The sequence below is a fragment of the Syngnathoides biaculeatus genome, chromosome 19 (assembly GCF_019802595.1).
Source record: "Syngnathoides biaculeatus isolate LvHL_M chromosome 19, ASM1980259v1, whole genome shotgun sequence".
NCBI lineage: Eukaryota > Metazoa > Chordata > Actinopteri > Syngnathiformes > Syngnathidae > Syngnathoides > Syngnathoides biaculeatus.
The window spans coordinates 809,159-833,518 of NC_084658.1; the positions used below are offsets into that span (position 1 = coordinate 809,159).

Consider the following 24,360-nt stretch of genomic DNA (forward strand, 5'->3'; position numbering starts at 1 on the left):
GTTGATGAATGAAGAAAATGAGAGAGAAGGAAGAGTTGAAGAGGCAAGAGTGAAGGACCAGGAAGTGGAAATGATTACTAAGGGGGAAGTCAGAAAGGCACTACAAAGGATGAAAAATGGAAAGGCAGTTGGTCCTGATGACATACCGGTAGAGGTATGGAAGCAATTTGGAGAGATGGCTGTGGAGTTTTTGACCAACTTATTCAACAGAATACTAGCGGGCGAAAAGATGCCTGAAGAATGGAGGAAAAGTGTTCTAGTTCCCATTTTTAAGAACAAAGGGGATGTTCAGAGCTGTGGGAACTATAGAGGAATAAAGTTGATGAGCCACACAATGAAGTTATGGGAAAGAGTAGTGGAGGCTAGATTCAGGACAGAAGTAAGTATCTGCGAGCAACAGTATGGTTTCATGCCTAGAAAGAGTACCACAGATGCATTATTTGCCTTGAGGATGCTCGTGGAAAAGTACAGAGAAGGTCAGAAGGAGCTACATTGTGTCTTTGTGGATCTAGAGAAAGCCTATGACAGAGTACCAAGAGAGGAACTGTGGTACTGCATGCGTAAGTCTGGTGTGGCAGAGAAGTATGTTAAAATAGTACAGGACATGTATGATGGCAGCAGAACAGTGGTGAAGTGTGCCTTAGGTGTGACAGAGGAATTTAAGGTGGAGGTGGGACTGCATCAGGGATCAGCTCTGAGCCCCTTCCTGTTTGCAGTGATAATGGATAGGCTGACAGATGAGGTTAGACTGGAATCCCCTTGGACCATGATGTTCGCAGATGATATTGTCATATGCAGTGAAAGCAGGGAGCACGCAGAGGAACAATTGGAAAGATGGAGACATGCACTGGAAAGGAGAGGAATGAAGATTAGCCGAAGTAAAACAGAATATATGTGCGTGAATGAGAAAAGTAGAGGGGGAAGAGTGAGGCTACAGGGAGAAGAGATAGCGAGGGTGGACGACTTCAAATACTTGGGGTCAACAATACAGAGCAATGGAGAGTGTGGTCAGGAAGTGAAGAAACGGGTCCAAGCAGGTTGGAACAGCTGGCGAAAGGTGTCTGGTGTGTTATGTGACAGAAGAGTCTCTGCTAGGATGAAGGGCAAAGTTTACAAAACAGTGGTGAGGCCGGCCATGATGTACGGATTAGAGACGGTGGCACTGAAGAAACAACAGGAAGCTGAACTGGAGGTGGCAGAAATGAAGATGTTGAGGTTCTCGCTCGGAGTGAGCAGGTTGGATAGGATTAGAAATGAGCTCATTAGAGGGACGGCCAAAGCTGGATGTTTTGGAGACAAGATTCGAGAGAGCAGACGTCGATGGTTTGGACATGTTCAGAGGCGAGAGAGTGAGTATATTGGTAGAAGGATGCTGAGGATGGAGCTCCCAGGCAAAAGGGCGAGAGGAAGACCAAAGAGAAGGTTTATGGATGTGGTGAGGGAAGACATGAGGGCAGTTGGGGTTCGAGAGGAAGATGCAGGAGATAGGCTAAGATGGCAAAAGATGACACGCTGTGGCGACCCCTAACGGGACAAGCCGAAAGGAAAAGAAGAAGAAGAAGAACAGTTGATGTCAAAACAGCAAATGAAGACAAGGTTTACATGAAGCTCTTGCGCTCATCGCTGCAAAGTGCTAGGCTCTCTCATCGCTGCAAAGTGCTAGGCTCTCTGGAACAAGAGCAGCACAGCCACCGCAGCTGCAGAAATAATTGAGGAACATTGCAAACTCCAGCTCCTGAAGCCTTTTGAAAAAAAAGTACATTTTGTCTTTTGAGGTGTTTCAACTCTTTGAATCTGTTTCAGATATCAAGCAATATAGCAATATAATTGCATTATTTTTTATTGTTTCAAGGTGGAACTCTCTTATGAGTGGATTGCAGGGATTAAGAGAGAACAAGGAGAAGCAGCCATTGTAGCAGTCTGCAGCACGCTAAAGACGCTCATGTAAGTTTCCGTTGCATTGCCACCTATCTGTTGGGTTGGCTGTGTGAGTAAACAGATGAAATAATCAACGTTACACCTGAAAATGCGATACATCTTGTTTCCTACTGTTCTTTGATGAATATTTAAAAATTCTTTTCTGTTAACTTTTAAGTGTCAGGAAGTAAAACTAGGTATAATGTGCTTGCACAGAAGACAACACTAACTACCAAAAGTTGGGAGTCAACGGGGATCAACCCTCAAGTGAATGTTAGATGTTATTGGCATGCTAGTTGTGAGGTCACCGCTGGTAGCCTTCGTTAGCCGGTTACTTTTAGACAGTAAGGGCAGTTAATGCTCCTTAAAGTTGTCGAATGAGTTGTGAATACGTATATCATCGATCATCTAATAGTTAAATAACTGTAATTTAGTCCGGTGTCAGCCACAGTAGCCGTGTAATTTAGCTTATTGTGAATGCCTTCTAAAGTCTTCACGTTTGTTTAGTTTGACAGCCTTTTGTAGACTTCGCAGTTTCTATTCATACTGTAAACTATGAGAGTTCCCTGAATGCAAAATGTGGAAACTGTACAAGTGGGAACCTTCAAACTAATGGGATGTCAGACATGTTATAAATAAAACACCAAAACTTTTAGCACAGAAATTCAGATAATTCATAATAACATGGGCATCTCAGAATCCATCGCTTGGACGAACTCAATCTTGACCACACACAAAGATTTGCAATCATTAATATAGAACAGGCTTAATATTTAAAATTGTCAAGGCCTCTTTATAGTTGTGCGTGCTGAGACCGTGCTAAAGTCACTGCACCTCTCCCATGTGGAGTTTGCCTTCATATTCCAGTACAACCCATGTGCTCAATTTAAAAAATGTGCTGCAGTTCATTTCCAAGTCAGAGGTGTCACTGGTATTGGCTAGTACGACAAGCATCGAGTTTCCTTGGCACATTTTGATCATTTCCAGTAGCCGTTTTTACTTTCTTTTCTGAAACAAGGAACAAAGCAACAACAATGGCGATCGTGGAAGAGTGTCTGAAACTTTGTGCTAAAAGAACTGCAGTATATTTTCAAAACTGTGTGCCTGGGTTGTGTTGTAGTATAAAGGCAAACTACATACAGAAGAGCCACAGTGATGTTGGCGCGGTCGCCGCACACGCAAGTTTAAAGAGGCCTTAAAAAGACACAACATGTGGAGGAGACCACAGTGTCGTCAACATGGTCACCTCACACGTGATCAAAAAGAGTCCTCAATAAAAAACACTACACATGACATAACTTCTTCTTTTTCTTTCAGCTTGTCCCATTAGGGGTCGCCACAGCGTGTCATCTCTTTCCATCAAAGCCTAACTCCTGCATCTTCCTCTACAACACTAACTGCCCTCATATGTTCCTTCACAACATCCATCAACCTTCTATTTGGTCTTCCTCTCGCTCTTTTGCCTGGCAGCTCCATCCTCAGCACCCTTCTACCAAAATATTCACTCTCTCACCTCTGCACATGTCCAAACCATCAAAGTCTGCTCTCCCGAACCTTGTCTCCAAAAAAAATCCAAGCTTAGCTGTCCTTAAAATGAATCTCACTCCTAGAGAGAACCACAACATCTTCATTTCTGCCACCTCCATGTCTGCTTCCCGTTGTCTCTTCAGTGCCACTGTCTTTAATCCATACATCATGGCTGGCCGCACCACTGTTTTATAAACTTTGCTCTTCATCCGAGCAGAGACTCTTCTGTAACATAACACACCAGACACCTTCCGCCAGCTATTCCAACCTGCTTGAACCCGTTTCTTCTCTTCCTTACCACACTCACCATTGCTCTGGATTTGTTGACTCCAAGTATTTGAAGTCATCCACCCTCACTATCTATTCTCCCTGGAGCCTCACTCTTCCCCCTCAATCCTTCTCATTCACACACATATATTCTGTTTTACTTCCCTTCATTCCTCTCCTTTCCAGTGCATGCTTCAATCTTTCTAATTGTTCCTCCGCCTGCTCCCTGCTTTCACTGCATAATCACAATGTCATCTGCGAACATCAAAGTCCAAGGGGATTCCAGTCTAAACTCATCTGCCAGCCTATCCATGACCTCAGCAAATAGGAAGGGGCTCAGAGCTGATCCCTGATGCACGCCCACCTCCACCTTAAATTCTTCTGTCACACCTATGGCACACCTCACCACTGTTCTGCTGCCCTCGTACATGTCCTGTACTATGCTAACAGATTTCTCCACCACACCAGACGTATGCATACGGTACAAAAGTTCCTCTCTTGGTACTCTGTCATAGGCTTTTTCTAGAACCACAAAGACACAAGGATGCTGGTAGAGAAGTTCAGAAGGAGCTACATTAAAGCAAATAATGCATTTGTGGTTCTCTTTCTAGGCATGAAACCATACTGTTGGTCACAGATACTTACTTCTGTCCCAAGTCAAGCCTCCACTACTCCTTCCCACGTTGTTGTTGTCGCCAGGCAATCGCATTCATCAGTCGACTTCTAGTTCCAGGAATGCAGCCACTTGCTTGGGGTATTTCCACAAGTCCATTATGGTCAGCATAGTGGGTGCCGCTGCACAGTTGAAGATGTGGTGTGTATTGTGAGGGGCCTGTCCACATTTCGGGCAGAGGTTGACGATGGTATTGTCGATAGGAGGCATATAGTCATTGAGCATGCGGCTTCGTCTGGAGTGGAGTTGCGACAATTTGGATGATGTGGCCCGCGGAAGATCGGTTTTAGTGGGGGGAGGCTATAAATGCCTTTTTGGAAGACAAACACCCACAAATTAGTTTAAATAAACCTTTATTGTACATAAAGAAGATATCTAAATGTTATTTCTCTCTGCCATTTTGCTTCTTGCGGCTACTTTCATTTTATGAAATACATGACTATATCCTTTAAATCGTTATTTTGTAGAATTATTCAGTGTGCATCCTTGTATGTCTGACACATGTCAGGCTATTCACATTCACTTATTGGATATAGTGTCAGGGAAGTTGCTCGATGGCCAAACAAAAGTCTACCAGTGTAACTGTAGGTCTGTCCTTGGTCCTAACAGAACCTTAAGATTCTCACCAAACTGTTCAGGAGTCAACATCTTCCGCTTTCAACCTTCAGTGTGGAACATCCTGAAGACATGGCTTGTTCTGGGTAGTGACACTGAGGTATCTCTGGCATACGTTACTTCGTCTTTCATTCTTTTGGTCTTTGTCTTTAGGTCATCTGCTGTATTCTAAAGGTACTCATCAACATGTTCAGCTCCTGTGAATGCTCCGCCTTAATCCTTCAGTCTGTCCAAAATATTTAGTTTTCTGTTCTCAACGTGCACCAGATTAGCTTCCTTCTTACTAAGCCCTGCAGCTCTAAGATCCTGCTGGCGTTTGTTCCCGTCTGCTGTAATATTATCCATAATCTTGACCACTGGGCCCATTTTACGGAAATCACTTGAAACATCTTTTTGGCGCAAGTCTTTACTCAGCTTTATAAACTGATAGTTTATTGCCACGAGATACAGTGTCCAAACTAGGCTTCTTTTTTAGCCGCTGATCTGTATCTCCACACTGCCTTTCCAACTGCAAGTTGTGAACAGGAGCCTTGTCGATATTCTGGGCCTGTTCAAACACTGGATATTCTTTCTCATATCCTCCAAAGTCATATTTGCCCCTCTGCATGCCAAGGACATCAGCTATTTAGGGAAGAATTCTGTTTGCCAAAGATACACATTCTTAGGGATGTGTAGTTGTCATCTCTTTGACAGATTCGACTACATCAAGCTTGTAGTTTACCTTGACTGCAGAAAAGAGAATATGAGAAATTCCACTGAAAGTAGGTTGCTGAAAAGAAAAGAATTCTTCATCAACTTCTGTGTTCTGAAGATCACTGTGGAGTGATGCAAAGAATTCTGCAAGGCTTGTATGTGTTGCTTTGCTTGAAATAGTCTTTGCATGAAATGGCGCAAAAGGTGCAAGCCAAAGGCAGCAACAACAGCAACAACCACTTTGACATGTTCAAGAGCTAACGCATCTCGAACAAGGCAGGCTAGCTTGTTGGTAATGTACTCATGGTTACTCAGGAAGCTTGTGAAATCATCCCAGTGATGGCACATGATAGCACATGCTTTTGAAAGTGCACCAAAACGGGCATCCTTCATTAGAAATAGATGAGTTGGCTTGGCTTTATGCTGAATGAAGACTTTGAAATCCTTATAGTAGTTCCATGGTTTTTGAATGTTGTCTGGTCCAGAGACTCAGTGCCCAGGAGACATTTGGCATGGTGACTGTATCTTTTCTTTGAATAGATTTTGCATTCCCATCTTATCCTCAATACTGTTGACAACTTTTCACATACCACGATCAAATCCAAGTGTTGTGTCACTATCACAAAAGATTTGTTCAGCTGTTTCATCTCGGTTGAACTTAATTGGCAGTGCAGGCACCACACCTTTGTTGTGAGCAGTGGAGTCAGTCATGTGAACATCTACAGCTTTGTAGAGTTCCTCTGCTGTATGTCCAGATGCAACATCTAGAAGCTTAAAGTCAACTGCTATTGCATCTGCTGTATTTTCAGTGGTTTCTGTAGCAATCCCTAGGGTGGGAAGGGGAACATACTCATCTTTATTTATATGCAGGCCTGCTGGTGCAAATGCTCCTACTAGTAGTTGTGAATGCATGCATTCAGTTTGGCCACATAATGGTCTACATGATATTGATGATAAACTCTCTCAGTGTGTTATTTAAGCAAAATTGTGTGTATCTGCGGTTTTCACATATATGCCAGTAGCCAAGAGAAGCTAACTCTAAATGAAAAATGATGTTGAAAATGTAGTTTTTATGGGTATGTGGTTAATTTCAATTCATTCCCAGCATTTTGTAGAATTATAGGCCCCTCTAGTTTTAGTTTTGTCCACCTCGGGGGCTAGGTAGCCACCAAGGATGACAACCGGTTTGTAGCCGGCCACCGCGTCTTCAACCGCCGTTCGATGAAGCCTACGTAGCTCGTCTTGGTAGACTTGTTCGTCAAACACTGTGTCGGTGGGGATGTTTTTGTCTTGATGGTATTTGCGGGGAAGTAGGCGTGGTTCGTTTGACCCCTGATGGCACGGGTGCGTGGGTAGTTGGCAACGTAGTAGATACTGCCAAGTGAGTCGTTCATTGTGTAGATTCACCGGAAGGATTTTGATCTCATGATGCAGGTGGTCCTCATTAGCCATGGCCAGGCAGCCGGTGGTGACTCAGAGAGCGGTGTTCTGCTGAGTTTGGACCTCCTTCCAGTGCGATGGCTTGAGTGAGGGTTGACCACACTGGAGCGCCATAGTTGAGGACGGACCTTCCGATGGCTTTGTCCATCACGGTGAGCGTCTCAGCACTGAGGCCCCAGTTTGAGCCGGAACTGGCCTTGAGTATGGTGGTTCGTTGGTTCACACGCTTTGGCCGTGTACTCAGCGTGAGGACTGAAGGTGAGCATGGTGTCCAGTACAACGCCTAGTATTTTTAGGCGGTTGACAGTTTGGATCGGCAGGTTATTGATTTTGATTGGTAGGTTCGTCCGAAATTTGCAAGAGAACGTGATGAACAGAGTGGCCATACTTTTTTCAACTCACAGACGGAGTTCATCTTCGACCAGGAATTTACGTACGGTGTCAAGGTACTTGTTCACACACTTAGAGGTGCCATTGATGTTGCTGTCGGATGCGTAGATCAAGATCTCGTCGGCATACGACATTAGAGCGACGTCGGCAGACGGCGAGGGATTTTTTTTACATATATAGATTGAACAGGAGTGGGGATAGAACCCCACTCTGAGGCACACCCATTCGGAGACACCGGGAGCGTGAGCAACAGTTTCTGAACTCTAGGAAAGACAACCGTTCACGAAGGTATGAGTACAATGATCGCTTGATATGGTCTGGTAGCATGGTGCCAAGAAGGTCGTTGGTGAGTTGGGTGATGTTGACGACGTCGAACGCCTTGGATAGGTCAATGGCCACCACCACTGTTCATTTGCATGGTTTATTGCAGTTGAAGCCGTTGATGATAGCCGACGTTTTTTGATGTTTCCTGAATCCGTGTTGATGATCGGCCAACAATACGGGTTCCACCAATGTATGCAGGAGGAGGGATTCCAGTCGTTTTGCGACCAGGGATAGTCCCGTGATCGGGGGGTATGATGTGCCTCCGTCTGGTGGCTTTCCAGGTTTTGGTAGAGCCACTATTCGCCCTCTTTTCCAAATGGCTGGGATCACATTTGACTGACCAGCAAGGTAAGTGCAGATAATCGCCTCAAGGTGTTTGAGCTCCATATCTGATTTCTGGTTGGGGCCAAGCGCTTGGGAGGCCTTGAGATTCCATATGGCAGTGCTTACCTGTTCGGGTGTGAACGATGGCGGTTCGGCAGAACACGCTTGGTTCCATGCAAGAGGTACGGCTGTAGCCAGGTGGGATGGGCAGGCCACTCAACGAACTGTTTGGCTAGTTTGTCAGCTCACTTTGTGTTATCGTGGCACACTGAGCCGTGGAACAATATCGCCTTGTTTTCGCATGGCTTGATGTTTTTGATCCTGCCACGGGGCATATAATGTTTCAACGCTGTGTTGATGATGGCTTGGAAGTTTCTTCGGCCTCGATGACAGAGGCAGGTGGTGGTAGCTTGGCTACCTCGTCTTCGACGTAGGTGGTAAGGTCGGCCCACCTGGCCTTTTTGAAGTTGATAAATGTGCTTCTGCGGGTGATTTTACGTATTCACGGTCCTGGTGACCAGGATGGGTAGGTGATCGGATCCAAGAGCCGTTACGCTCCATGAGATAGACGCCAGGAGGGAGGGACTGCCAAGAGTGACATCAAGCGAACTCTGTCAGGTGGCAGTTACACGGGTTGCGTGGGGCTCGTTTAGGATCCTGAGGTCCGATTGTTTGATTGATTCGAACACAAATTCGCCACTGCCATCATTACCGATGATCGAGTGCCATGCAATGCTACGGGCATTTAGAGCAGCAGTTGTCGTCCCCGACCAGGAGTGAGCTGATGTTGGTAACCTACCCAGGTGGACACGAGGAGGAAGGAGGAATCATGTCAATGCCTTCGCGTCCGACGCGCACAGTGATCCCGAGCGTCTCGAGATACAGATCATTGCCAGGGTTGTTCCAAACTCTGCATTGGATCGACTTATGAATGACCACCATCTCGTGGGCGATCATGGCAATCGATGGTGAAGTTGTCCCATTGAGTCAGTTTCGATTGGTCTGGTAGCTTCGTTTCCTGCAGGGCGATGATGACGACGTCGTGTTTTTGGGCGAAATGAACAATGTCGTGGAGTTCGTTGAAGATGCTGTTGCAGTCAAGTTGGATCATTCTAAGCAAGGCAGGGGTGAGATTGAGTTGCACCAATGTGAGTGCGATCGGTGGTGGATTGGCGCAGCATGGACCTTGGAAGTCGTCCGAGTCCTTGGTCAATTTTAAGTTTGACCATTTGAGGTGGAGCAGGAAACGCATTGGATGGAGGTGTGGCCCAGGCTGGCAGCACATCGGGCAGGTCCATGGCCGCGGATTTGGGTGGATATCTCCGGCCATAACGAGGATCATACGGAGAAGCCCTGCCGGGTTAGGCCATCCACTGGCCAAAAAACGGCGTAGCGATTGCTCGGAGGGTTTGACCATCGTTGGCCAGGCCGGGTTGACCCAGGACGGTTCTGGCGTGCTGAGCCCATCATCGAGAGAACCGACTCCTTCCCATAACTTCATTGTGTAGCTCATCAACTATATTCCTCTATAGTTCCCACAGCTCTGCAAATCGCCTTTGTTCTTAAAAATGGGAACCAGCACACTTTTCCTCCATTCTTCAGGCATCTTCTCGCCCACTAGAATTCTGTTGAATAAGATGGTCAAAAACACCACAGCCACCTCTCCAAATTGCCTCCATACCTCCACAGGTATGTCATTAGGACCAACTGCCTTTCCATTTTTCATCCTTTGTCTAACTTCCCCCTGACTAACTATTGCCACTTTCTGGTCCTTCACACTTGCCTCTTCTAGTCTTCCTTCTCTCAGTTTCTTCACACATCAACTTCTTAAAGTATTCTTTCCATCTATTTAGCCCACTACTGGCACCAGTCAACACATTTCCATCTCTATCCTTAATCACCCTTACCTGTTGCACATCCTTCCCATCTCTATCCCTCTGTCTGGCCAACCTGTAGAGATCCTTTTCTCTTTCTTTCGTGTCCAACCTGGTGTACATGTCTTCATATGCCTCTTGTTTAGCCTTTGCCACCTCTACCTTTGCCTTACGTTGCATCACAATGTATTCCTTTCGCCTCTCCTCAGTCCTCTCAGTGTCCCACTTCTTCTTTGCTAATCTCTTTCCTTCTATGAATTCCTGTATTTTGGGGTTCCCCCACCAAGTCTTCTTCTCCCCTTTCCTACTAGAAGACCCACTAAGTACTCCCCTGGCTGTCTCTCTGATCACCTTGGCTGGAGTAGTCCAGTCTTCCGGGAGCTCCTCGTGTCCATTAAGAGCCTGTCTCACGTCTTTCCGAAAGGTCACACAACATGCTTCCTTTCTCAGCTTCCACTACATGCATCTATACTCTACCTTTGTCTTCTTAATCTTCCTCCCTACCACCAGAGTTATCCTACACACCACCATCCTATGCTGGCGAGCTACATTCTCCCCTACCACTACTTTACAGTCAGTAACCTCCTTCAGATTACATCGTCTGCACAAAATATAATCCACCTGGGTGCTTCTACCTCTGCTCTTGTAGATCACCCATGTTCCTGCCTCTTCTGGGAAAAAAAAGTGTTCACTACTGCCATTTCCATTCTTTTTGGAAAGTCCACCACTTCATCACTTCCTCCTCTGTCTGGGGTCCTCAGAACCACTTCATTCAGTTCCTTCCAAAATGTCTCTTTCGACTCTAGGTCATATCCTACCTGTGGGGCATATCCGCAAATTACATTATATATAGTAAGTTTCTTTCAGCAATGTCACAGCATGTCATCTCAGATGAATGCACATATTTGTTTGGCACAATTTTTACACCGGATGCCCTTCTCAGAGAGTGGGGGCCCCAGTGGGATACAAACCCACAACCCCTGGTTTTCCAAACCAATGCTCTAACCACTGAGCTATGGGGTCTCAACCACATTACAGTATATATAACACCCTCAAAAAGTTTCTGCCTCGTCACCCGATCTGCTACTCTTTTCACCACCAAGACATTCTAAGAATAGCTCTTCCTTTGAAATAACCCCTATTCCATTTCTCTTCCCATCTACTCCATGGTAAAATAAGTTAAACCATGCATCCAAACTTCTAGCTTTCCTACCTTTCCATCAGCTCTCATGGTTGCACAATATAACAACCTTTCTCCTTATTATGTCAACCAACACCTGAGCTTTTCCTGTCATAGTCCCAACATTCAAAGTCCCTCCACTCAGTTGTAGGCTCTGTGGATTCCTCTTCTTTTGCCGACGAATCTGCTTTCCCCCTCTTCTTTGTCTTCAACTAGCAGAATTTTCACCGATGCCCTGCATGTTAACACTGCTGGGGGAGGGTTTTGTAAACCCGGGCCATGACCAATCCTGTATGGTATTGTTTAGATAGATTAGATTTAGGTATTGTTTTAGATGAACGCACAATTTATACTGGATGCCCTTCCCGACGCAACCCTCTGCCTTTATGTGGGTTTGGGACTGGCCTACAGATTGCACTGGCTTGTGCCCCCTAAGGGCTGCATTACTACACACGACATAACTGCTCAGGATAATCTTTGAGACATTTGACTCATGAGATTTTGATTTAAAAACGGTGGAGATTTTATATATACTGTATTTACATATGTATATTTATACATACTGTTGTGGTGGTCTGCATAATACACCTACGGGACCTCAAGATAGGTTACAAGGTTCCACACGAACGTTATTGTTGGTTACACCTCCGGTGTTTGTGTGTTAGAGAGTTCAGGCGTAATTGGTTCACTCTGTTGATGTCTGCAATAAAACGAAGTTTGCTCCTGTGTTCAACACTCCGACTCCGACTCCTTTTCTTCGGCGCTACACTGGTGACCCCAACGTCAGTCCCGGCGTTTCCGAACATGGCAACCGCCACCCTCAAATTGTTTTGGGAGACGTCCGCGACATCGTGGTTCGTGCAGACGGAGGCTCGATTCGCCCTCCACGGGATCTAGGATGATACCATGCGTTATTCTACACTGCTGTATGAAATGCAGGTGCTGAAATCCAACAAGACCTGAATTGACACCTTTCTTGAGATCGTTATTCAACCTTATATCATTTAGCACTTTGATAGCCGATTCTGTAGTGTGATGAATTCAAAAACTTGATTGAAATTTGTCAAAAAGTCCATTTAAATTCAAGAAACTGCTGAGTTGCTTAAAAATAACTTTCACAAGAATCTTGGCTATGAATGGGAGATTTGAGATGGGTATACAGCTATACCTTTCTAACATCGTCCAGTTCTCTGTTTTTTAGAAGACGCTTACTGGCAGCTACTAAGAGAGCTTTAGGAAAGTCACCAGACTGAAGTGAGCAATTGATTATTTGCTGCAAATCAGTTAGCACCGACTTCACAATAGTTTTGAAAGAGTTGAATGTTATCGAGTCGAGACAGCTCCTTGATGGTCATCTTCTACACCGCGGTGGCACAATACAGTCGGACACACGGAGTTTTACACCAGCTGAATGTAGAACATGGTTTGACTGCAATTCAGCAAAGCTGAGAAGAACTTAACGCAGGCTAAAAATAGAGTGACCTGGCAACACATATGTGAATTTTAACGACGAACGACATTGCCATACTTCCTATTTTTACGACATTGCAGCGAATCCGCAACTTCTGTCTTTCCTGTCTCGGTATTCGCTTTGAAACAGGTGTTGAAGAAAAAAAACACTGACGAGGAAAACGACATCAAAAACCCGTGGCATTTGATGGTCCTGACACATTACAGGGGCCACTTCACCGGAAGATAGACCTCGGTTCCCCTTGCATTGCAATGTAACATTCAAGGAGCCCAGAGTCATGTTTCCGTGTTCCTGTATATAGCATTGGTCATGTATATAATGGGTATGAGTAAAAAATAACTTAACGGCAAGGGGTTGGCCAGTCATTTTATAGTGAAACACAGGAAAAAAGAGTTTGCTACAAGTATTGTTTCTAATGGCCACAGCAGCTTGATATGGACGTGCGACCGTGTCGTTTAGAACAATAGAGCAATGTTGATATCCCAAATGAGATATAGATGCAAAACACTTAGCTTCCTCGACTATCATCCCTTTAGCAGTTAGCGATGGTTTTGTAGTAGTATGAAGGATTAGAGAGCAAACATAACAATTGATCTTGTTTAATGATTTGGCAGTCGAGTATGCATAAGTATACCACATGTTGGGGGTCAGTGGATGACCAGTGTCAGCCAGTTTCCAAACATCCATAGATGCAGGGTCATGTAGGAATCGTCGCAGCCACGATATGGATACATTGCGGCGCGGGGATGAGGTTAGCGGCCGCGAGAAGATCACTGGGACCATTAACAAGGTCAATCCGGCGATCAACCGGCTTGCTGAGGGTCGCATGGTTGGGCTGGAGGGAGGTCTTCCAACTTTTCCTCTGGGTTGGGATGAGTCGAGATGGGTTGTAGTCGGCTACTTCAGGACCTTAGGGTTAGACTGCCTGGTCCCAGGTTGATTCACCGGGGTTATTCTGCCCGTGTACCGTGAAATCAACCCTTGTCGAATGATGTCATCAACGGGTAACAGCCGGCTGGAGAAGACGTGGTTTTCCGGTGGTCGTCAGGTGGAGGGATCGATGTGCCTGAGGCGGATCTGGCGGGTCGCGTTGACGAGATGTGGAACCACGTGTCCCCCTTTCCTGCAAGACGTACTGCTGTGGCCATCCACTCCGTGACCTGGAAGGGATCTGTCCACCTAGATTCAGACCATTTTCGTTTGATTACTTTTAACCACACAGATTCACAAGTATTCATTTCGAGGGGAGCATTAGGTTGTCTTTCAGTTAAGTGAGAAAAATTGATGGTTAGTTATTTAAGCCCAGGTGGGCCCTGGACCTTCAGTCCCAACCAATGGAGCTGTGGGTGCAGGAAATGGTCTGTTACTGTGACACTCAAATGGAGTCCAACCTTTAGAAGAATTTATTGACATTCGAACATTCATTAATGCCAATGGAAGAGCTTGCAACCAATGGAGCGTGGATGACGCTAAAGCCTTAGCTATCTTTTCCTTGATGTTCCTGTTCATGCGCTCAACCTGTCCTTGTGATTGTGGATGATAAAGACCCGAAATTATGTTTCAACCCTAACATTTTTTCCACAGCCTGGAGATGTGTTTTTGAAATGAGTTCCATTGTCTGATCTGATTTTCCTAGGAAACCCATGCATTGGAATGTAGTGATTAACCAAATGTTTTATCACTGTGCTCGCAGTTTCAGATCTGCAGGGATACTCCTCTGGCCACCCTGAATAGGAATCTACTATGACTAGCAAATACCGGTAGACTGACACTGTTTTAATCATGTCAGTAAAATCCATTGAAATTACCTGACCAGGGGCGTCCACGTCCTGATCGTGGACTCCCTGCGGTGGTTTTGTTGTAAGCATACTGTTATACCTACTGCAAACACTGCCGTCCTGCAGTTCACTTTTAACAATTTGTCTCATGAAAGGATGCCACGAAGTGTGGAGTCGTCTCAGTGTTTCATCCACACCTACATGACATGTTCCATGGACTTCAGAAATTAGATTTTTCAATTGTGTCGGGGATGGAATGCACTTACCCTCTTTTCGTCATATGCCATCCTCAGCTTTGACACCCCCTTTCCTGTTGCTTGTCATATTCACACTCACTTAGAGTTAGCTGGAGTGTTGGTCGGTACCCCGCAACCTTTTTTCCTGCTCGATCTGCTGATTCGTTTCCTGCTGATAAAAAATCATTAGTTTGAGAGTGACCTTTGCATTTAAGGACTGCAACCGCTCTCGGGAGCATTAAAGCATCTCGCAATTCGAGAATGTCGTCCTGATGTTTAATAGGTGTACCGGTTGCAGTTTGGAAATCGTTTCGCTGCCATTCTTTTAATGCAACATGAACTGTCGTGTGCATACGCCAAATCTGTGTAAATGTTAACTCACTCATTTTTTGCCAACTTGAGAGCTGCCATTAACGCCAAAATTTCTGCTCTTTGTGTTGACTGGGAGCCTGGAATTCTTTCTGCTTGCACTTCTTCAAAACCTGTTTCTGTGGGTTACTGCAAATCCAGATTGTAGGCCATCGTTGCCTTTGAAGCAACATCCATCTGTGAAAAGAATCAAGTCCGGGTTGTCAAGAGGTGTCTCGTAGAGTCCAGTGCGGAGTGTGTTTTCTTTCGTCGTTTTTCGTACACAACAATGCGGTTCTCCTCCAAGCAGACCTTCAGCCATGTTTACCCCTTCATGAGTAAAGAGAATATGTGGTTGTGTTAAAATTGCTTCAATTTTTCTGTCTTCCTCCGGTGAAAGCTTGACTCGTGACGTACTGTACTGTACTGTGTGATGTTCGCACAGTCAGCGGATGATGAAGAACAATGTGAGAAGTCTTCTGAATCACTCTGGCTAGAGCTGATGCGAAAGAAGCGCAAATTGAGTGTTTTTGCTCGTATTTTTCCAATGGAGTTGATCCATACAGACAAACTTGTCGACTTCCTCCTTCCCCTTTCTGATAAAGAGCAGCAGAAACACTGCTTATCTTTTCAGACACATCAAGATAAAAAATGCGACTGTAATCAGGAATTGCAAGAGCTGCGGCACTGGAAAGATGTTGTTTCATAGAGATGAAGGAAGTGTCTGCTTCCGTGGTCCAACAAAGACTGTTAGAAAGATTGCACATACCTTGTACAATGACCATCCGTCGGAGGGGGTGAGTGAGTTCAGCAAAGTTTGGAACAAGATGCCTGGAGTAGTTGCAAAGACCAAGAAAGGCCAGCATGGTTTTAACATTTGTTGGTTTTTGGTGATGGAGGTGGTCCACGTTTTTGTGAGAGGGAGACATTCCTGTGCCATGGCGTGAGATCAGACGTCCGAGAAAGGAAACCTGCGGTCGGGCAATCTGGAGTTTGGACTTGGAACACTTCAGTCCAACAGAGGCCAAATGAGAAAGCAAAGACCCAGTGGCTTCGAGACAAGAAGTTTCAGATGGAACCGCCAGCAAGAGGTCATCCACATACTGCACCAGGAGAACCCCATGAGGCAATTCAAGTGGAGACAGCAACTGACGAAGACAGTCATTGAATAGTCCAGGTGAAAGGACATAGCCTTGAGGCAGGCGATTGTAGGAGTAGCAAACACCATTCCAATTGAAAGCAAAAAATGTATTCATGGAAGGATGAAGTGGAATGCAAAAGAATGCATTAGCCAAGTCAATGCAAGTGAAATGAGTGTGGGCCGATGTATTTGGGACAGTGCCGAGTGCGGATTCGGGACGGGCAAAGTGACAGTTAACACGGCCGCATTAATTGCTCGCAGGTCATGGACCATGCGAAACTTTCCAATGTTTTTCTTTTCAACAGGCAAGATGGGGGTGTTAAAATCAGAGCCAAGAATTTCACACAGCACCACTGCTTTGAGCAAGCCGCCAATTGTTTCCGAAATCCCAATCATCCAAGCTTCTTTTACACAGTATTGGGGAACATATATTGGTCCTGGTTTCATCTGAAACACATTGACACATTGCAGAGACCAACATCAGTGGGATCCATGGACCACAGCGATGTGGGAAGGGAATCAAAAAGTTGACCATCAAAATCGCTGTCGGTTGTTTCACGCCCATGGTGCCTATCCAGAAGCTGGTGCTCCAAAACAGAAGTGGGTAAAAATGTGTTAGACTGAATCCAATAAGCATCAAGTGACGGGAATAGACCAATAGAGAGTGAAATGAATTTTGAAAATCAGTGGCCTGTGTGCATGCCAGAACAAACGGACCGAGATCCTTCGCTGTGTGCTGAGGCGAGACCATCAAAGAGACATGTGGGTGACAAGGAGGCATAGAAGGATCCGGGGGATCCGCCATCCTGTTGCATTTGAGTTGTTCAGGAGTCAGCAACACCAAAAAGGCGACACCTGGTTTCCCTGCAAACAAATTACCCATGTTCAAATCCCATACGTTGTGTTCGATTTCCTGAAATGTCTCGCTCTCAATCTCATCTCCTGATGTGTCATAGTAGAGTGCAATGCATACAATCAGCTCCCATATCATAAGATCTCTAATTCTCTAATGGCGGCGGCCACTCCTGAGGTTGCGATCCCAAAGTGACCAGAGTCCAAAATTGTTCAGCTTCGAGCTAACCACTGGAGTCAATATCCACTCTAGCCCAGTAGATGTCAGCAGTGGCGCATGCCACAGGGCGTTGTTCTACAAGCGGGAACTGGGAGGTGGCACAGGAGGCAGAGGCAACCGAACAGCTGTAGGTGTTACCATCCGGAAATTCCAGGATAAGTCCATCAGGGCTGCATTTGATGAGAGGGCATGTGGCGATGAGGAGATCTCTGCCCAAAAGGTTGACTGGACAGTTCGGTGCAAACACAAAAGAATGCAAAAATGTCTGTGAAAAACATTGAACAGTCACTGGAGTTGACAAATGCAGGCAGTTTCTTCACCCTTGAATCCAACAAGTGAGATGCTTTTTCTGGTAAGAGAGCTATCAGGTGGCAGAGCTGTGACGGTTAGAATGCCGAGCTCCTGTGTCGACCATAAATGATAAAGCAGATCCTCCTACCGTCAGGATCATCAAAGGCTCCTGCAAGCCTAAGCTCGTGGATTCAGGGCACTATGATTGCGGAAACCAGAGGGAGGCAGATACTGTTTTTTCGGCATTGGGGGATATGCTTGTTCCTGTTGTGGAAGCTGCTGGTGCTGTGCAAGATATCCTCTCCCTCGGCATTGGTTGTAACCTCCTCGATTGTAGCCCCGTGTAGGTTGTTGGCCACTGCCTCTGCCTCCCCATCCAGACCCTTGAGGTCGCGGTCTGCAAACGCGGGCCCAATGACCAGTCCGTCCACAGTGGAAGCACATGTCACGGCCACCAGGGGGCATACTTCGACCCATGAATGAACCTGCTTGATACATCATGCACTCGGAACCAACAGAGGGGGATGAGATCATAGCAAGAGCAGTTTCTTCCTGTTTTTTCAGACTTTGCAACTGCAACATGGCAAGTTGTGTTTCTGTACTTTTGTGTTTGTCTACCTTAGACTCTTTTTCTTTAGCCTGTCTCCCCAAATGATAATTAAGATGTGACAACTACCAGTCAACCTCAGCACCAGGAAGGTCCGAATTGGCCTTCATGGCCTGCACCACAGACTTGGGAACACCCTTCAAAATGACTGCTCGGAACACTTGCGAATGCAAAGCGGAGGCCGTAGGGGCGTGTCCTGTTTTCAGAGTGTAATCAGTGAGGGCTCGGTCAACAAAAGCCGCAGCCTCCTCATCTGCTTTGGGAGCAAACATCAAATCTGAAATGACACACTCAGGAAGCGGGAATAAAGTATCTAACGCTGTAGACAAGGTCAAATAATGTTCTCGTGTAAGAGCCTGATGATCAGGGAGAGAAGAAAAAACAGAATTTTGCATCAGAATTTTCAACTGTGAAAGCGGACATGATTGTGTAAGGAGAACACGGATGTCACCTGCTGTTAACATTTGTTCTGTAACCGCACTCTGCACTGCTTGTAGCCAATTGGCCCCAGCAGATTGCATGGGTGGAAGTTTGTGCAGCAACACACAGGGGGAGAGAAAGGTTTGTAAAAAATAGCAGAGTTTCCAGTAGCCGGATCAACTTTGGCTAACATGGGTGCCTGCAAGATTTGGGAACGAGTCACAGGCCGATGAGGAGGAAAAGCTGGACCTTCGGAAGATTCCTCTGTTTTTTCAGGACTTCTGGTTCGATCCAAAACGGAGTCAGGGTGGGCACCTGAAATATTTTCGACATGAGACTTTAATTCTGCTAACTGATTCTGTAATTGAGCAACATACAACCGTACACAAAAAATTTTCTGCTTCCCCATTCGAAGAGCCTCTAGTTGCATGTTCCACAGTATAGACAGCAACTTCCTGTTCTCTTTTCAGTTGGGCTGCTTCTTGTTCAGCGCGAAGGGCGCGGTCCTGCTCCTCCACTTCAGCGTTCGCTCTATCTTCATGTTCACTAGCGGTTCTCTTAAATTGATTTCTGATATTTTGTGGAACCTCTTGGTGTCTGTTTAATTCTGCCTTGTACAGTCGTAGCTGAGTCAAACGTGTGAATGGGTCAGCTCTCAAGTTGGCCACTTTTTCCAATCTGCCTTCTAATTCTCTAATGGCGGCGGTCACTCCAGCAGCCAAAATTTCCGCAACCTTATTCATGTTTGATGTCTGTTGTGCATGAGCGAGAGACGTTTGATCGTCTACATCAACTTCAAGCCGGCCCACAGTAACATTCAATACTGGAGCCTGAAATTCATGTAAAGCTTTCCTGGTTTATGGTAAGGTGACGGTACAAATGGGTTAGTTGGAGACAACGCCCAAAGCCGTTTCTTCTGCAAGTAAGGCGCCGGCGCGGAGGGCAATTTGGGTGTTGACGGTACCAGACCAACACTTTCCTCTTTGACAACCAAATGGGACAACTTTCACTTTCTCTATCGAACTGTCCCTCCATTTTGTTTTAAATCGAATCCTCTATTTCTCTCTGTTTTCTTTTTTTTTTTTTTTTAGTTAACAGGTCTTTCTACCTGGAACAGAGAGGCAGACAAGTGACAAAGCAACAATAACACAGAGGATGAGCCTCCTTGCACACTCACGCAGCCAACAACTCAAAGAACACGGCCTTAAAAATGTAAATGTATACAAAAATAGGAATGAGAACAGCAAATGTACAAGTAGTGTCGCTTCTGTTGATCTCACATTCACACACACACACACACACACACACACACATACACGCACTTGCCTCACCACTACAATCGTGTGTGCGTGCGCGCAAGACACTCACCCGAGAGCCAGCAGATGCTGAAGGACGCTCCTTTTTTTTTTTTTAATTACCATTGGGTATCGTCATACCCATTTTAGGCCATTTTATTAATTACTTTAATTTCTACAATTTTTGTCATCCCTCAAATGGATTATTATTATTATTTATTTATTTTAAAAAATGCTCGAGCCTCTTTATTTTACAGTCCTTTGATTTCGAATGAGGAATTCTAGTCTCTCGGATTCTCCGAAAAGAACGAGACAACCTCTCGGTCCAGAAAGTTTTGCACTGGCCCTCAACCTACTGGTGTGTCTGGCAGTCACGGATTTACAACCTTTTTGTGTCGGCACAACCTCCGAAGACAGGGCTCATCTAAACCCTTTCTGGAGTGGTACCCCCACACAGTCTAAGGCTTTTCAACCTCGACTCATAGGACTATACCAACCAAAGTTTCCCCAACTATTCAACCAGCCAGAGACCAATTTCACAATGTCACAAATTCAAACGTGACACGGACCTCAACCCCAGTTAACAGACAGACATTTGGAGGATAAATGTCGTCTTACCTTATCAATTGTTGGCCAGCCGATGTACTGTTTGTCAACTAAAACCTCAGTCCGAAGTCACGTCGGGATCACCAATTGTTGGAGGATGCTTTTTTGCTCCGCGTGTTTGTTTAATTTCGGAGAGGGAGAATGTTGGTTATCCAAATAAAGGCTGGAGATGATGAACAGTTTCTTCAAAGAATTTACTTACAGAATATTCCAGGCACTTAGGAGTTACAGGCAATGGCTGTAGAGAGCAGATCAGAAGTGCGAAGATACAGAGAGAAAACACATCCTTTTTCTTGTCAGAAGGGCGGACTATGGGTGTTAACAAACCTGTGGGATCGGGACTTTCCACTTCGACAAAGGGTTTCTGTCTCAACCAGTTCTAGCTGGCAATGGATTATTACAAAGTGTCCAGTATGCAGTTCATCAAGGTTAGCCTACGTGCAGAGATGTGCTCAAGGACACATCTGGCTATAGAGCTCCAGGGAGGACATGAGCAAATTATGCTGTCATGACTAAATATGGGCATAAGACATACTTCAATATACACACACACACCTTAACTTTCCTCGGATTTTCTCTTCCTCATTTCACAGCCCTGCAAATAAAAAACTGAAAAGTGGGGCGTGCAATATTATTTGGCCCCTTTACTTTCAGTGCAGCAAACTCGCTCCAGAAGTTCAGTGAGGATCTCTGAATGATCCGATGCTGACTGATGGTGATAAATAGAACCCACCTGTGTGTAATCAAGTCTCCATATAAATGCACCTGCTCTGTGATAGTCTCAGTATTCTGTTTAAAGTGCAGAGTGCATCATGAAGACTGAGGAACACACCAGGCAGGTCCAAGATACTGTTGTGGAGATGTTTAAAGCCGGATTTGGATAGAAAAAGATTTCCCAAGCTTTAAACACCAAGGAGCATCGTGCAAGCAATCATATTTAAATGGAAGGAGTATCAGACCACTGAAAATCTAAAAAGACCCAGCTGTCCCTCTAAACTTTTACCTTGAACAAGAAGAAGACTGTTCAGAGATGCAACCAAGAGGTCCATGGTCACTCTGGATGATGCAGAGATCTCTCCATAGGACAACAATCTGCCGTACACTGCACAAATCTGGCCTTTTTGGAAGACTGACAAGAAGAAAGCCATTTCTCAAAGATATCCATAAAAAGTCTCGTTTAAAGTTTGCAACAAGCCACCTGGGAGACACACTAAACATATGGAAGAAGGTGCTCTGGTCAGATGAAACCAAAATCATACTTTTGGGCACAATGCAAAACGATATGTTTGGCGGAAAAAGCAACACAGCTCATCCCCCTGAACACACCATCCCCACTGTCAAACATGGTAGAAGCAGCCTCATGGTTTGGGCCTGCTTTTCTTCAGCAGGGACAGGGAAGACGGTTAAAATTGATGGGAAGATGAATGGAGCCAAAAACAAGACCATTCTGGAAGAAAACCTCTTGGAGTCTGCAAAAGACCTGAGACTGGGATGGAGATTCATCATCCAGCAGGACAATGATCCAAAACATAAACCCAAATATATAATGGCATGGTTCACAAATAAACGTATCCAGGTGTTAGAATGGCCTAATCCAGGGGTGTCCAAACTTTTTGCAAAGAGGGCCAGATTTGGTAAGGTGAAAATGTGTGGGGGCCGACTATTTAGCCTGACATTCTTTGAACCATTAACATTAAATACAAATTAACTTTTTGGGATTTTTTTTTATTTAATTACAAATGGCATACTTTTACATTTTTTTTTACATTTAGGTTTTTACCGAAATCACAAACCACAAAAAATTAAGAAAACTATAAAGGATATCTAAGTTCATGTGAAACATTACATATTATTCACTATTATATGCTCACTGTAGGAAAAGTGCTGAAAACAAAACAATGATCACTGCAGATTCAAACTGTGATTTTGACCATCACAAAAAAATTAATTAACTGAGATTTAAGAATTTATTCAACTCAGAGGACTTAACAAAGGTCTTGCCTGCACTAATGTGAAGGGTGATACTGGGATCTTGACTGCAGTATGTAGTCCATGTCTGGCTCAAGAGCAGTGGTTTTGATGCGCAAGACGTCACGCAGGTGAGAGTCACTCAGTCTCGTCCTCATGCGGCTCTTGTTAATGTTCATAACGGAGAATGTCTTCTCGCACATGTATGTGGAGCCAAACAAGCTCAGCATTTTCTTAGCAAATGTCCGAATTGCTTGGAACCTGCCTTCATCCAGCTGGCGGTAGAAGTTGACAAGAGGGAGCTGTTGGTGCCGACTGCGATGCTCGGCGTCACACTGCAGCTCAATGAGCTCCAGTTGCAGGTGGTCTGGAGCGTCATCAGGGTCCACGGAGAAAGGAGAGGAAAAAAGCGTGATCTCCTTTTCAATAGCTGCAAAGTCCCGAAAGCGCTGCTGAAACTCCTCAACCAGAGATGAGATGTCTGCTGCATACTTTGTCATTTGCGCACTGATATTGATCTGTGGGAAACTGGTCACAATTTCCTGCAGCGACGGGAAATGTGCGGTATTGGGCTGCGCCTGTGACAGGTGTCTTTGGAAAAGTAGCAGCTTGGTCCGAAAGGCTTTGATGTGTGAATACAGTTGGCTTACCACTGCATTTTGCCCTTGAAGGCTTGTGTTCAGCGCATTCAGATGTCGCGTTATGTCAACTAAAAATCCCAAATCAGCCAGGTCCAGAAGCTCTTCACTCACGTTCATGTCATTGTCCACTCCTCTTAAAAAGATCAGTAACTGAGCGGTGTCGGACGCATCCGTGCTTTCATCGCACGCTAACGAGAAAAAGTCAAACTCAGTTCCTTTTGCCTCTAACTGTCTCTTAATATCTAATGAAACGTCTTCAATTCTCCGTACCACAGTATTATGAGCCAGGCAAATATTGGCAAACTCTTGCTTCTTCGCGGGACAAATTTTCTCAACCATTTTCATTACAGTCTTTAATAAATTCACCCTCAGTGAAAGGTTTGCAGTGCTTTGCAATCAGCGTTGCCACTTCGTAGCTTGCCTTTGTGGCATTTTCATTTGACTCATGGACTCTTGTGAAAAAGCTTTGCTGTGCCGTTAAAACAGCTTCCAGTTGCTTCACTTTTTCACCGCGTTTGTTCCCAGTTAGCTTGTCGTAGCTAGCATGTTTCGTCTGGTAGTGCCTCTTGATGTTGAATTCCTTGAAAACAGCCACAGTCTCTTGGCAAATTAGGCAGACACAGTTGTTTCGTATTTCAGTGAAAAAATACTCAAATTTCCACTTGTCCTGGAAGCGGCGGCCCTCGCGGTCAACTTTCCTTTTTTTGTTTACAGACGCCATGTTAGAAATGGGCTGGGCTGAAACGATCACGCAAGGTCAAGGGTCACGGCGGCCAGAGTGCGCCCACAGGGCTACTGCCATCTTCTGGTGAAATGAAAAATATAAAAAATAGCTTTTTGTACACGTATTTTATACTGTGGTCAACAGTGCTGGCGGTCCGCATATTATTGATTTCATGATAGAGGCCGCGGGCCGGTAAAAATTTGTCCACGGGCCGCAATTGGCCCGGGGGCCGGACTTTGGACATGTCTGGCCTAATCAATGTCCAGACCTGAATCCAATCGAGAATCTGTGAGCAGAGCTGTAGACTGCTCTTCACAAAAAATGAAGAATAGGCAAGAATTTCAGTCTCTCAATGTGCAAAACTGATAGAGACATACCCCTAGTGACTTGCAGCTGTATTTGCAGCAAAAGGTGGGGCTACAAAGTAGTAATGGCCGGATAATATTGCACACCTCACTTTTGAGGTTTTATTTGTTAAAAAAGTGTAAAATATCTAATAAATTTTATTTCACTTCACGATTGTGTCCCACTTGTTGTT

The 24,360-nt window shown here is 45.1% G+C and overlaps 1 long non-coding RNA gene and 1 other non-coding gene across 4 annotated transcripts; both read right to left on the bottom strand.

Moving 5' to 3' along the window:
• Positions 1 to 10,991: 10,991 nt before the first annotated feature.
• Positions 10,992 to 11,067, bottom strand: trnas-gga (transfer RNA serine (anticodon GGA)). The gene has a single exon. It is a non-coding gene; the product is annotated as a tRNA-Ser (tRNA).
• Positions 11,068 to 11,878: 811 nt separating this feature from the next.
• LOC133492953 (uncharacterized) lies at positions 11,879 to 20,994 on the bottom strand. 3 transcript variants are annotated; one of them, XR_009792809.1, is made up of 4 exons: positions 20,817 to 20,994; positions 20,502 to 20,727; positions 14,740 to 14,878; positions 11,881 to 13,874 (listed from the first exon to the last, which is right to left on the bottom strand). It is a non-coding gene; the product is annotated as an uncharacterized LOC133492953 (long non-coding RNA). The 3 variants fall into 3 exon arrangements; XR_009792808.1 differs by lacking the exon at positions 20,817 to 20,994 and having other exon boundaries at positions 11,879 to 13,874; positions 14,740 to 14,881; positions 20,502 to 20,808; XR_009792807.1 differs by lacking the exon at positions 20,817 to 20,994 and having other exon boundaries at positions 11,880 to 13,874; positions 20,502 to 20,805.
• Between the last annotated feature and the right edge of the window lie 3,366 nt (positions 20,995 to 24,360).